Consider the following 14,012-nt stretch of genomic DNA (forward strand, 5'->3'; position numbering starts at 1 on the left):
AGAATTAGCTGCACAAAGACCTTCTTTGAGTTTGAGTACAAGATTGGCCTCTAGACACATGGGACATCAATAGAAAGCAAATTTGGTCCCAGCCTAGCACATCTTTATGTCCACAAGTTCAAAATTGATTTTGTCTTTGCTGATGCCAACTCTTTAAAAAAAAACATCTAGGTTTGTCATTGTTTTGTTGTTTAGACCATTATGATTGGGTGTGGCAGCAGGGAAAGAGTGAAGGTATTTCTAAAATGGATCAACAATCAGAATGCATTCCTCTGTTATCAGCCATGCCTTTTAAATAACAAATTGGTTTTCATTGACGTATGTAATTTTCCCTCACACGTTCTTCTCGAGACAGATATCCACCACAAGGAAACAGATAGGAATAGTCTGCTGTTGTTCAATAGTTTTCACACCCATCCTGTTCGGGAGAACCTGCCCTTTAGACAGTTTTTTCTTCTTGGACAAAATTGCTCTTTGGTATCTGATTTAACACACAAGCAGACATTTTGTCATGAACACTGTATGGTTGTAAATATCCCCAACATACTATGAACAAGGTAAAGAATAACAGCAGGGAAGCCTTTCTAGGCCCACATTCATGAGAAGAACAGGACACATTGATTTGTATCACCTTACATTACTTATCCCACTCAGATACAGAGATGCATCAACAAACATTGAAGCACAGTAATATAAAATTTTGAGAACCTAAAATTTCCTCATTTTTTTCAATTTTCAATTTAATTTAATTGTATTTATGATTTGGAACTCAACTGCGGTCCACATAAAAAATACACACTTCAACCATACATTTAGGGGGTCATTCCCAAAGCTCCCCCGACAGAATACCGCAGCACGGTCAAAAGACCGCCGCAGTAATTCTGAGTTTCCCGCTGGGCCGGCGGGCGACCGCCAGAAGGCCGCCCGCCCGCCCAGCGGGAAACCCCCTTCCACGAGGATGCCGGCTCCAGTGGAAAGGGTGCAGACACTGAAAATCTTTGCTGGGCCCTGTTAGGGGGCCCCTGCAGTGCCCATGCCATTGGCATGGGCACTGCAGGGGCCCCCAGGGGCCCCACAACACCCGTTCCCGCCAGCAAGCTTCTGGCGGTCAAAACCGCCAGAACCAGGCTGGCGGGAAGGGGGTCAGAATCCCCATGCGCCGCCATGGAGGATTCCTCAGGCCAGGGGAAAACCGGCGGGAAACCGCCGGTTTCCCTTTTCTGACCGCGGCTTTACCGCCGCGGTCAGAATTGGCCTGGATGCACCGCCAGCCTGTTGGCGGTGCATCCGCGGTCCCCGGCCCTGGCGGTCTATGACCGCCAGGGTCGGAATGACCCCCTTAGTCTCTATTGCCATTACACCTAAAATTATATTGGATACAAAAAGGAAATTACACTACAATTTGTATCAAAACGCTCTGCTATTTTTTCCAACCTTGAAATTACATGCTCAATACTCAAGTAAAGAGTACGAAAGGTGAAAAGAGAAAAATGAAAAAAAAAATGTGGATGCTCACCTCAGTGTGAATAAAATAACAGAGAATATGAAAATATTAAGGGGCATATTTATACTCCGTTTGTGCCGGAATTGCGTCGTTTTTTTTTAAGCAAATTAGACGCAAAACTAACTCCATATTTATACTCTGGCGTTAGATACGTCTAGCGCCAAAGTCCATGGAGTTTGCGTCACTTTTTAGCGTGGACACCTACTTTGCGTTAATGATATGCAAGGTAGGCGTTCTCGTCTAAAAAATTGACTCCGAGGCATGTGTGCCGTATTTACACTCCCGGGCAAAAATCACGCCCGGGAGTGGGCGGGTCCAAAAAAATGACGTCCAGCCGCTTTTGGTCAGGGCAGGCGTTAAGGGACCTGTGGGCTCGGAAGGAGCCCAGAGGTGCCCTCCCATGCCCCCAGGGACCCCCCCTGTCACCCTTGCCCACCCCAGGAGGACGATTAAGGATGGAGGGACCCATCCCAGGGAACATAAGGTAAGTTCAGGTAAGTATATATATATTTTTTTTTTGTGGCATAAGGGGTCTGATTTGTGCCCCCCTACATGCCACTATGCCCAATGACCATGCCCAGGGGACAGAAGTCCCCTGGGCATGGCCATTGGGCAAGGGGGCATGACTCCTGTCTTTGCTAAGACAGGAGTCATTTCAATGGGGGTTGGGAGTTTAAAAAAATGGCGCAAATCGGGTTGAGGCGAAAATTTTGCCTCAGCCTGACTTGCCCCATTTTTTGGTACCCAAGCTCCATTTTCCCCTACGTCGGCGCTGCCTGGTGTACGTCATTTTTTTTCACGCACACCAGGCAGCTCTGCCGGCTAACGCCGGCTAACGTCATTGTATAAATACGGCGCCCGCATGTCACTTCAGAATGGCGTTAGCCGGCGTTAGATTTTTTGACGCACAACTGCGTTGGCGCAGTTGTGCGTCAAAAAGTATAAATATGGCCCTAAGACTTTAAAAATAATCCAGGTGGAGGTGTCACAGAGGTGCATCTACATACTGAATAGTCTTCCTGGGCTGAGAGAAGGGAGAGGCGGGGCACACCTACATTTGTAAACGCTGTGCCCTGGCCTCACACAATAGGGTCGTTAACCCCCCACTGATATTTTGAGCCTGTGCTGAAAGGAGAGAGGGGGCACTCCCAGAACCAGTTGTAACTGGTGGGAACCTCCTCTCCCTACCATTGTAAAACACTGTAAGAACTGACTATAAGTACAAGGGAATTTTCCCCACAATTTGGAGACTCTTAATCATCTTTGAACTGGACACAGAAATGCTGGAAGAACTCACCAGGAATCGCCATGGACTACTGCTGCTGGACTGACCTGTGACCTGCGTGGTCATTGCTGAGGACTTTCCACTTGCTGCACATTCCTTGAGCTGGCCTGTTGTTGGGCCCTCCACCTGTGGGCCTTTGCTGATAAACTTGGCTCCCCAGGGGCAGGGTGCTGTGGCCACTGACCTCTGCATTTTTACCCTGAAGCACGTGGGGTGCTTCACCTGGTTGGAAAATTAAGCGCTTTGGAAAGCGCTCCGTAGGGGATTTCCATAGCGCTTGAAAGCGCTTCCCCTTGCTGGCGCATCGCACTTGCAGAAGTGTTTATTCATCTTTCTGCCAAAGGAAATCACAGCCGCAGCCGAGCCCCTTTAATCACTCAAGCGCGTCGGAGCGCGCTGTTTGTAGTCCCAGGGCACTCCAGTAAGAAGAGAGGAGCTGGCGCGCTCCTCTCCGTGTCCCTGGGGCACCTTCAGGCAAAAATATCGGAGCAAACGCACTCCTAGAGTGCCCCCGGGGCGAGGTTCGCTCTAGGGAGCACCCCCGGGGCACAAGTAGGCACCTACTTGGGTGCCGGCGTCGGCTGCAGCCCAGAAGGGCCACAGCGTCCAGATTGAAGGTGGGCAGGAGGAGAAGCCTCGTCGGAGGCTCCCTGCCCCACTGCAACCCTTGTGTGGGCCGCGCCCTGATCGCGGGCCCCAGGAGGGGCCCTGTCAACCACCTCAGCAGAGCAGACTGGACGGAAGTCTCATCGGAGGCTCCCCTCACCGCTGAGCCCCGAGTTTGGTGTGCTGGGCTTTAAGGGTGCCCCCCCCTGCGTGGGAGGGCCAGTGCAGGCCCGGAGTGGGCCCCCAGCGACCGCGGGCCCCAGGAGGGGTCCGCCCTGACAACGGAGGGGGTGCAGGGCTCCCCCCTCCTCCACGAGAAAAAAAAAACTCCCTGACTTTGGCCCCCTCCCTCTTGAGGGCCAGTTGAGGCCCCGGGGGGCCATAAGGATCCCAGGTCCCCGGAGGGGCCCGTCCGCCAAAGAGAGGAGGTGTGTGCCGCCCTCCTCTGGTTTAAGGAACAGGGAGGCCCCCGTTCGGCGCAGAGGAGCGCCGGGGGCCCCATTTTTTTACCTTCTTCGTTCCTCAGGCACTGGAGGTGCCTTTACCATCCAAACAGGTACTCCCTAAAAGGGGTCCATATATATAATCTAAAGTTCTTACTAGAGACTTCTTCTAATTTATATGTTGCCTACCTGTTTTTGATGGTGTTTCATGTGCATATGCAAATGTTCCTTTTATGGGCATGACTTGCTAATATGTTTCCCTAACTTGCCATATGTTTTCTAGTGTTCCTACTGTGGGCGTTTTATGATATTCTTATGACAAGTGTTCTAATGTGATAACGTGTTTCCTGACTACTGCTTATGTTGCAGAATACTGAGTAACCTGTGTGTTATGTGTGACTACTGCTAATTTGCAGAGTAACTAATGTGTAATGTTCTGACAACTGCTAAGGTAGCAGGATAGTACTGATATGTGATGTTTGGTCTGATAATTGCGTTGTGTACAATACAGTATATTTTCATATAATCTGGTGTTGTGTTTCCTTTGTGATGGGGATATTGTGTCACATGTGTTGTGTGTGTTGTACAAACGCTTTACACATTGCCTCCGGGTTAAGCCTGACTGCTCGTACCAAGCTACCAAGGGGGTGAGCAGGGGTTATCTTGGACGTGTAAATCCCTTGCCCTGACTAGAGTGGGTAAGTTCTGCCTGGATGAGGTGCATACCCTAGCCAACCAGAACCCCATTTCTAACATTGGTTGGCAGCGATGAGGATAGGACTTGCGCTTGCACAATACCATTGTGACTCATTATTTCACTACAAGGATTGCGTTAGACCATCACATGTTTGGCTTCTTTTAACTTTCTCTCTTTGGTAATTTTTCTTGTTTTCAGTTCTCAAGCTTGGGTATTGTGGTTGTCACATTTGAGTTATTTATACCTTTTCAAGATTGGGCTTACCTTTAATTTAGAAGACCTGCCGTTTTACACGCAGGAGGAATTAGAGGGGTTCTGTAGAGAGAGATGGCTGCCTGTAGGAGGGGACCTCAGGAGATCTCTGAATTTCTTTCAAAGGTTTGTGACATATACCCAGGGAGGGAGTGTGCTTATGGGGTACCCAGAGGATCCTGAGTGTAGCAAGGGTTCCCAATGGGAGGGCTCCCAGACCTCATCACTAGAGAGTGGTAGAGAGACTGATCAGGAGGGTGAGAATGACTGGTTGGGGACGCCAGTTGACAGGGAAGGCCCCAGTGATATGGAGTCCCTTGCTGGGTCTAGTGTAAGAAGCAGGGCTACCTCTCATTCCTTGACGCCTGATGAGCTAATAGATAGGCGGGAAGAGAGGGACCTGAAGTTGCAGTTAGCGTGCCTAGCTGTTGAGGAGAGAAGGGCTGAGGTAGAGAAGGCCTTAGTAAAGGAGAGGATTGCAGAGGCAGAGAGGGCCTTTGCCAGAGAAAGACTCGCTCTAGAGCGCAGTCTGAAGGTTCTGGACTCACCAGCGCTGCAGGTGGAGTCCAGTGGTGGCAGCAATGTAGAGTGCTGTAGCAAAGATGTTCCTCACATACCCATAGATCTGGTACCTAGGTTCCAAGAAGGGGTGACATACGTCAGTGGTTAAAGGAATATGAGAGGGCTCTGGTAGAGCGCAGGATCCCTGAGAAGGATTGGGGAACTGGCCTAGGGAGCTTTATTCCTGAGGAGGGGAGGGATGCCCTACTGACTCTAGAAGAGAGTGACAGGGAGGGGTACTCCGCTGTAAAGAATGCACTGATTTTGAAGTATGTTTTTTCCCCTGAGGAATACAGAAAAAGGTTTAGGGGTGGTAAGAAACTGTCCCACCAGTCTTGGGAGGAGTTTGTGGAGGATTGCTGCATTGCACTGGATGGATGGGTGAAGGGTAGCACAGTAAACAATTTTGAAGGGCTGTTTAATCTGATTGTCAGAGAGCACCTGCTTCGTTGTTGTTTTTCAGAGTTACGCCAACACTTGTCAGTGTGTGAGCTCTCTGACCCCAGGGAGCTTGCAAAGGAGGCAGACTTCTGGTTGCGGGTTCCAGAGATTCTGGTGTGGCATTAGGGGGTGTTCCTAATGAGAGTGGCATAGGTGTTTCCCAACCAGGTGGGGTGGGAAAGGAATGGAGTGTCCCAGGTAGGTCCCAGTGGACTGGGGTGGGTGAGGGACCCCATATCCCATCTCAGAGGAGAGGGAATGGGGCTGGGCTGAGGCCCAAGGTGCCCAAGATCCCGTCCCAGGTCCTGGAAGGTTCCATGAGGAAACGCCAGGAGAGGACCCCAGCCTGTGCCGTAGGGCAAGCTGTTCAGAAGAATCCCATTTTGTCAGTAGGACTTAGGCGGGTGGCTGGTGATAGTGTTCCGCCGGTTCTGTTGTCTGGTGGTCCTATTCCAGAGTGGAGGAGGCGGAAATCCAGGTGTAGGGTAGAGAGGGGGCTGGGGGCCCCAGTGGAGAACCTGGAGGGTCAGGGTTCAGCTCTGAGAGCAGAGCCCCCCAGGAATGACCTTGGTGAGACCATTTCTGGGCTGGGGGGAATCCAGACTCTGTCAGATGGGCAGAGGTCAGGAGACCTGTGCCAGCCAGACTCTTGTGTGGCCCCTGGGGAAGGTGTTTCCCTGGTGGGAGGTAGGTGTGCCCCCCAGGAAGTGCTGGTGACCCAGGCAGTGGTTCAACCGCAGGGTAGTGACTCTAGGTTGGATTGCCAGATTCAGGGGGTAAGCTCTGATCTGGTAGTGGGTAGGTGTGCTCCCAAGGAAGTCCTGGTTTGCTGGGCAATGGTCCAGTCTAAGGGAGTCGTCCCTGTACTAGATAGACAAGTTCAGGGGGTAAACTCTGACCTGGTTGGGGGGGGGGCGGTTAGTGTGCTCACCTCCCCGTGTGAAACTTCTGGTGGCTTATCCCGAGGTGGGGAGACGCAGGACTCTGGAAGTGGGGTTCAGGGAGGGGGAAGCTCGCCCCTGACCCCGGTGCAACCCAAAGGTGTCATCCCTGGGTTGGGTGGTCAGTCGCCAGGTAGTGATCCTGGGCTGGCGAGAGAGTTGTGCAGGGCTGCTGTACCCAGCACCCTGGCAAGTGTGGATTCTGGTGATACCCCTCCTAGGAGAGGAGGGCGGGATACTAGACGGAGGGGTAGAGGGAGGGGAGCCTCGCCTCTAGCCCCTGTAGAACCTATGGGTGCGGGCCCTAGGTTGGCGGATCAGTGGCAGGGTAGGGCCCCTGAACTGATTGGAAATGGAGTGGAGACAGGTTGCTTTGCACCTGGGGCTACCGCCCCCCACTCGTTATGGTTTCAGAGACCAGAGGCCCCTAGATGGCCTGTGGCCTGGTTCTGGCCATTGGCAGCTAGAGAACCCGCGTGGGTTGGTCTAGGCTGCCTGGGAAGCATTGACAGAGAGATCCAAGTGGAGTCAGGAAGGCGAAGAACTGGAACATGCCCCTGCTGTTGTGGGCCTGGGTCCTATCGCCCCAATCAGGGAAGTACATCAAGGTATTGATTGTTCTCCCCTGGCTTTTGGTTGGTAGAGGGTTGTGTTGGACTTTTTGCCTTACGCAGGGTCATCCCCAGTCTTTTTGCCTCCTTCCTCCTGGTTTTTCTGACCTCTCGCTGTTGGCTCTAGGACTCTGAGCACTTCATCACTGCTGACCAGTGCTAAAGTGCAAGTGCTCTCCCATCTAAAGGTGGTATGATTGGCTTAAACCTAATTGGCATATTTAATTTACCTATAAGTCCCTTGTACAGTTGTATCTCTATACCCAGAGCCTGTAAATTAAATGCTACTAGTGGGCCTGCAGCGCTGCTTGCGCCACCCACTGAAGTAGACTTTTAAACCTGTCTCAGGCCTGCTAGCGCAGGGCCTGTGTGCGCAGTTTTCTGCCACAGGGACCTGGCATCTAAACTTACTTGCCAGGCCCAGGACTCCCCTTTTACTACATGTAAGTCACCCCTAAGGTACGCCCTAGCTAGCCTTATGGGCAGGGTGGCACGTATGTAGAAAGGCAGGACATGTGCCATATTGCATGGCCTGTCCTGGTAGTGACAAACAGCCTAACTTGGGTTCTCACTGCTGTGAGTGCTGCTTTCTCATAGGATTGCATTAGAAATGCCCTGCCTTATGTGTAAGCGGTATTGTCTCATTTATGAGGGGTAGCCTAGGCGTGTTTGGTATGGTTGTGATGGTGATGATAAATACTGCTTACTGGTGTGGGTGTATTTTTTATTACTATCTCAGAAATGCCACTTCTAGAAAGTGCGCATTTATCTGTACTTATGAATCTGGTGTTTTGCAGCTTGACTCCAATCCACGTCTGGGCAGAGTGACAGTTGGGGCTTTGTGCATACTTTTCAGACAGCCTGTACACAGGGAGGGTGGAGGTGTCACAGAGGTGCATCTACATACTAAATAGTCTTCCTGGGCTGAGAGAAGGGAGAGGCGGGGCACACCTACATTTGTAAAGGCTGTGCCCTGGCCTCACACAATAGGGTCATTAACCTCCTACTGATGTTTGGAGCCTGTGCTGAAAGGAGAGAGGGGGCACTCCCAGAACCAGTTGTAACTGGCTGGATCCTCCTCTCCCTATCATTGTAAAAAACTGTAAGAACTGACCATAAGTACAGGGGAATTTTCCCCACAATTTGGAGTCTCTTAATCATCTTTGAACTGGACACAGAAATGCTGGAAGAACTCACCAGGAACCGCCATGGACTACTGCTGTTGGACTGACCTGTGACCTGCGAGGTCATTGCAGAGGATTTTCCACTTGCTGCACATTCCTTGAGCTGGCCTGTTGTTGGGCCCTCCACCTGTGGGCCTTTTCTGATAAACTTGGCTCCCCAGGGGCAGGGTGCTGTGGCCCCTGACCCCTGCATTTTTACCCTGAAGCACGTGGGGTGCTTCACCTGGTTTGAAAATTAACCGCTTTGGAAAGCGCTCTGTAGGGGATTTCCATAGCGCTTGAAAGCGCTTCCCCTTGCTGGCGCATCGCACTTGCAGAAGTGTTTATTCCTCTTTCTGCCAAAGGAAATCACCGCCGCAGCCGGGCCCCTTTAATCACTCAAGCGCATTGGAGCGCACTGTTTGTAGTCCCAGGGCACTCCAGGAAGAAGAGAGGAGCCGGTGCGTTCCTCTCCGTGCCCCCGGGGCACCTTCAGGCAAAAATATCGGAGCGAACACGCTCCTAGAGTGCCCCCGGAGCGAGGTTCGCTCTAGGGAGTGCCCCCGGGGCACAAGCAGGCACCTACTTGGGTGCCTGCCGTCGGCTGCAGCCCAGACAGGCCGCAGCGTCCAGATTGAAGGTGGACAGGAGGAGAAGCCTCGTCGGAGGCTCCCTGCCCCACCGCAACCCTTGTGTGGCCTGCGCCCTGATCGCGGGCCCCAGGAGGGCCCGGTCAACCTCCTTGGCAGAGCGGACGGGACGGAAGCCTCATCAGAGTCTCCCCACACCGCCGAGCCCCGGGTTTGGTGTGCTGGGCTTTAAGGGTGCCCCCCCACATGGGAGGGCCAGTGCAGGCCCGGGGGGCCCCCAGCGACCGTGGGCCCCAGGAGGGGTCCGCCCCGAGAACGGAGGGGGTGCAGGGCACCCCCCTCCTCTACGAGAAAAAAAAATAACTTCCTGACTTTGGCCCCCTCCCTCGTGAGGGCCAGTTGAGGCCCCGTGGGGGCCCTAAGGATCACAGGTCCCCATAGGTGCCCGTCCGCCACAGAGAGGAGGTGCGTGCCGCCCTCCTCTGGTTTAAGGAACAGGGAGGCCCCCGTTCGGCGCAGAGGAGCGCCGGGTGCCCCATTTTTTTACCTTCTTCGTTCCTCAGGCACTGGAGGTGCCTTTACCATCCAAACAGGTACTCCCTAAAAGGGGTCAATATATATAATCTAAAGTTCTTACTTGAGACTTCTTCTGATTTATATGTTGCCTACCTGTTTTTGATGGTGTTTCATGGCCATATGCAAATGTTCCTTTTATGGGCATGACTTGCTAATATGTTTCCCTAACTTGCCATATGTTTTCTAATGTTCCTACTATGGGCGTTTTATGATATTCTTATGAGAAGTGTTCTAATGTGATAACGTGTTTCCTGACTACTGCTTATGTTGCAGAATACTGAGTAACCTGTGTGTTATGTGTGACTACTGCTAATTTGCAGAGTAACTGATGTGTAACGTTCTGGCAACTGCTAAGGTAGCAGGATAGTACTGATATGTGATATTTGGTCTGATAATTGAGTTGTGTACAATACAGTATATTTTCATATAATCTGGTGTTGTGTTTCCATTGTGGTGGGGATATTGCGTCACATGTGTTGTGTGTGTTGTGCAAACGCTTTACACATTGCCTCCGGGTTAAGCCTGACTGCTCGTGCCAAGCTACCAAGGGGGTGAGCGGGGGTTATCTTGGACGTGTAACTCCCTTGCCCTGACTAGAGTGGGTAAGTTCTGCCTGGCTGAGGTGCATACCCTAGCCAACCAGAAACCCCGTTTCTAACATCCTCCATTGCAGGGGTGCTGCAGCACCAGACCAGCATCCAGCCTGAGTCCTCCACCCACCTGCAGGCCCCTTGTACTAGCCAGGACACTGCTCTGCCATCAATATCTGTAGCAGCTACTGGACTGGTGGCACTGCCAGAGGACTCACAGGACACTAGCACACCTTCCCACGCAGCTCAGGTACCCCCTCGCAAACATGGCCTCAGACCCAGACATCCCAGTCAAACACCAGCCAAGACCAAGCCCAATGCCACGAATTGATTCTGCCCTGAACTGTCTCCCTTGTTTGCCACTGAGCTACCTTGTTGACATGCCACTGCCATTGCACCATCTTCCAATGGCCCCATGGACTTTTCCCCTGTGCTACCAACAGCTGTGGAAAGGTACTTGAGGATATTGTTCACCATGTCCCATTGCTTATGTATGTTTTATCTTCAAATAAATACACTTGTACACACAAAAAATCTGTCCTCATTTAATGTCAGCAAGCAAATGTCAATGTGTATGTATTAGCCAGATTCCATCATAATGCTGCTTTAAATGCAGGAGGGGGTGGTCTAACAGACTGCTGTGTTTGAAGAATGTCACACAGTACATTCCATTGCTGTAACACACATCTGTTTCTTCATTCATAAAGTAGCAACATCACTGGTAAGGGACACCACAGCACTTAGTACATAAGTCTCCCAGAAACAATGCAGGAAACCCATTTGCAGGATAGGAAATGTACTTCACAGTCACTGGACGTGTAGCCAGATTAGCTGGTTTCTGGAGTTGATGTCTTTCCCCTCTTCTTCTTCATCACTCTCATCCATCCTCTGAGGTGGCAGGGGTGGTTGTACAGCAACCTTCTCTTCCAGAAGTGGGATAGCTTTCCTCACAGCCAAGTTGTATAGCATGCACCAGGCCACCACTATCTGACACACCTTGTCAGGGCCATAGCACAGAGATCCTCCAGAGAGATGGAGGCAACTAAATCTTGCCTTCAGTAGTCCTATGATCCGCTCTATCACCCTCCTAGTGTGACCATGTGCTTCATTATAATGGAGTTCAGCATCTGTCTTGGGATTTCTCACCGGTGTCAGGAGCCACTGTATGTTTGGGCAGCCAGAATCCTCTGGAAAAGTGGGTGAAAGACAGTTAATACACACACTTACTCCTTGCATGCAGCCTGCCTGTCAGGTATGTCACTAGTACAGTGTCATACACATTCACCTATGAGCCAAGCTCTCTCCCCCTCTAGTTGCCCAATCATGTGTGGCACACTGCTGTTTCTCTAGACATAGGAATCATGGACTGATCCTGGGAACCTTACATTGACATGAGAAATGTACTGATCAGCAGACCACACCAATTGGACATTCATAGAGTGAAGGTTTTTATGATTTCTGAACACCTTTTCATTTACTCTTGGGGGTATAAGGGCTATATGGTACCATAAATGGCACCTATCACATGGGGGATATTTGCAAAAGTATAGAACCCTGATTTGATGTTGGTGAGATCAGCACTTTGGGGTACTGGACATAACTTTGCAGGTGTTGAACGAATGCATTAAAAAAGTTGGACAGGATGTAGCTGAACATTGGCTGAGAAACACCGGCTGCCATGCCCACTGTCACTAGGAATGAGCCTTTGGCTAAAAAATGTAGCACAGATAGTACCTGCACAGTTGTAGGTATGGCATGGGGATTCCTGTTTGCTGGCATCAGAACAATCTCCATTTGTGCACAGAGTTCCAGGATTGTGGCTCGATTCAGTCGGTTAGTGATGATGATGTGACATTCCTCCATGGTGGCCAGATCTACCAGGGGTCTGTAAACAGATGGTAGATCTTGCCACATGGGTCTGTACGTATGGGGGAGGAAGAGAGACACATTGAGTTGGGACATACACTCCCATCATAAGGTCCCACTATTCATGTTGTACATGCAACACAAATGTCCCTCACACAGACACAAAGAACATGTTATTCCTGTCAGGGCAATGTGTGGTGAGGTGTGCATGTTTTATTGCATCACAGTGTTGGCAAAATTCCCAACATGATTTCACATCGGCAGGCCCAGTAATCATAACAGTACTCGATGAAGGTGCGATGGAATGGAGCCATGAACTAGGACCCCGGCCAGACTATGAAGGAGTGGCAGATGCAAAATGGCAGCCCCCTGCCTTACAGGAATTGTAGCGTAGGAAGTGACCTCATTCCGCTGGCATTGGTCGTCATGGTGGTAGGCGGTGTTTACCGCCGTGCACCTGACCATTGGATAACATTGTTGTCAATAGGGAAGCAGGGCCAATCATGATCTCCGCCGGCGGTGACGGTGCACACCGCCGTGTTAAATACTGCCATTTTGCCATGCTCTTGCCACTTGACTCCTGCACCTCGAGTAGGGAAGAACTCTACTGTGTGTGCTGCTGTGTCCTAACTCTGGTCCTTGAGATGGCACGTGCTTCATGGGAATAGGCCCCAGCCTTCATCACGGAGGAGCTGGCGAAGCTGGTGGATAGGGTCCTACCCCTGTATGCAAAGCAGTATGGGCGACCAGAGGAACAGGGGAGTTACTATTTGTCCTCCTTGAATGTGTGTGAATGTGGTGGATGCTTCTAGGCATTTTTGTTGGCTGTGTGAATGCTTACCCATTTTGCGTCTGGCAGTTTTGGGCTTGTCTATTGTCTATATGTATGTCTCCATGGTCTATGTCAGGTTGGACTGGCATGGCATTTGTGTGTGGGGAACCCACACTGACATCTGTTTCTTTACTCTGTGTGTCCCATGCAGGTCAAGTGTCCATCAGAAGAAAAGATTGTGGCAAGCCATCACCAAGGAAATGTGGACCCTGGGAGTCTACAACCGCGGAGCACCCATTGCAGAAAGCGGTGGGAGGACCTGCGGCACTGGGCCCGGAAGACCGGAGAGGCCCGGCTGGGAACGGCCTCCCAATGTGGGAGAGGTGCCTGTCGGACCCTGACCCTCCCAATGGCCCGCATACAGGCGGTGACCTATCCGGATTTGAATGTGCACTTGAAGGCAGCACAGCAGCCACAAGGGGGTGAGTAACAACACTGTTACACTGTTGTGATGCTACTATGATGAGTGTAGTTAGGTGCTATGGGGTACATGCATTGTAGTGCCAGGCCCACAGACAGGTGTGTCCTTGCAGTCCTGCCCCTCTCTACGTCCATGAGATAGTGTCTTTAGGTAGATACCACTGGGAATGTAGGCCTGTGAGTGGTTCCCTGTTTGGGCTGTTGGTTTAATTTGGCCTTATGGATTTGCAGATGTGTTGTCTTGGCATCATCTCTCATTGTTTCCCATTGCAAAGTGTAGCAGATTAGAGGGCCAGGATGGCAATGTAGTGACGGTGGGATCATGCCTACCAGTCAGGGGCACATTCATATCATATTTTGTGTCTGCTGAGTGCTGGTGCCTGAGATGGGTGGGAGTGTATGTGTTCCAACATGAATATTTTTCTTGGAATTGACATACTTCTTTGTTCTTTTGCCCCCGTGCTCTTTTGTCCTTGTGTACTTTAGCATCATCTGGCGAGGGAGCTGAGGCACCGGTGAGTGGGGATGCTGCAGCCCACGGGACCCAGAAGGCAGAATCCACCCACGCCAAGGGGACTAGTGGGTTGGAGGGGGAAGGGAGTACCACGGGGGAGGTGACTACCACTGGAGGTAG

The sequence above is a fragment of the Pleurodeles waltl genome, chromosome 7 (genome assembly GCF_031143425.1).
Source record: "Pleurodeles waltl isolate 20211129_DDA chromosome 7, aPleWal1.hap1.20221129, whole genome shotgun sequence".
Lineage (NCBI taxonomy): Eukaryota > Metazoa > Chordata > Amphibia > Caudata > Salamandridae > Pleurodeles > Pleurodeles waltl.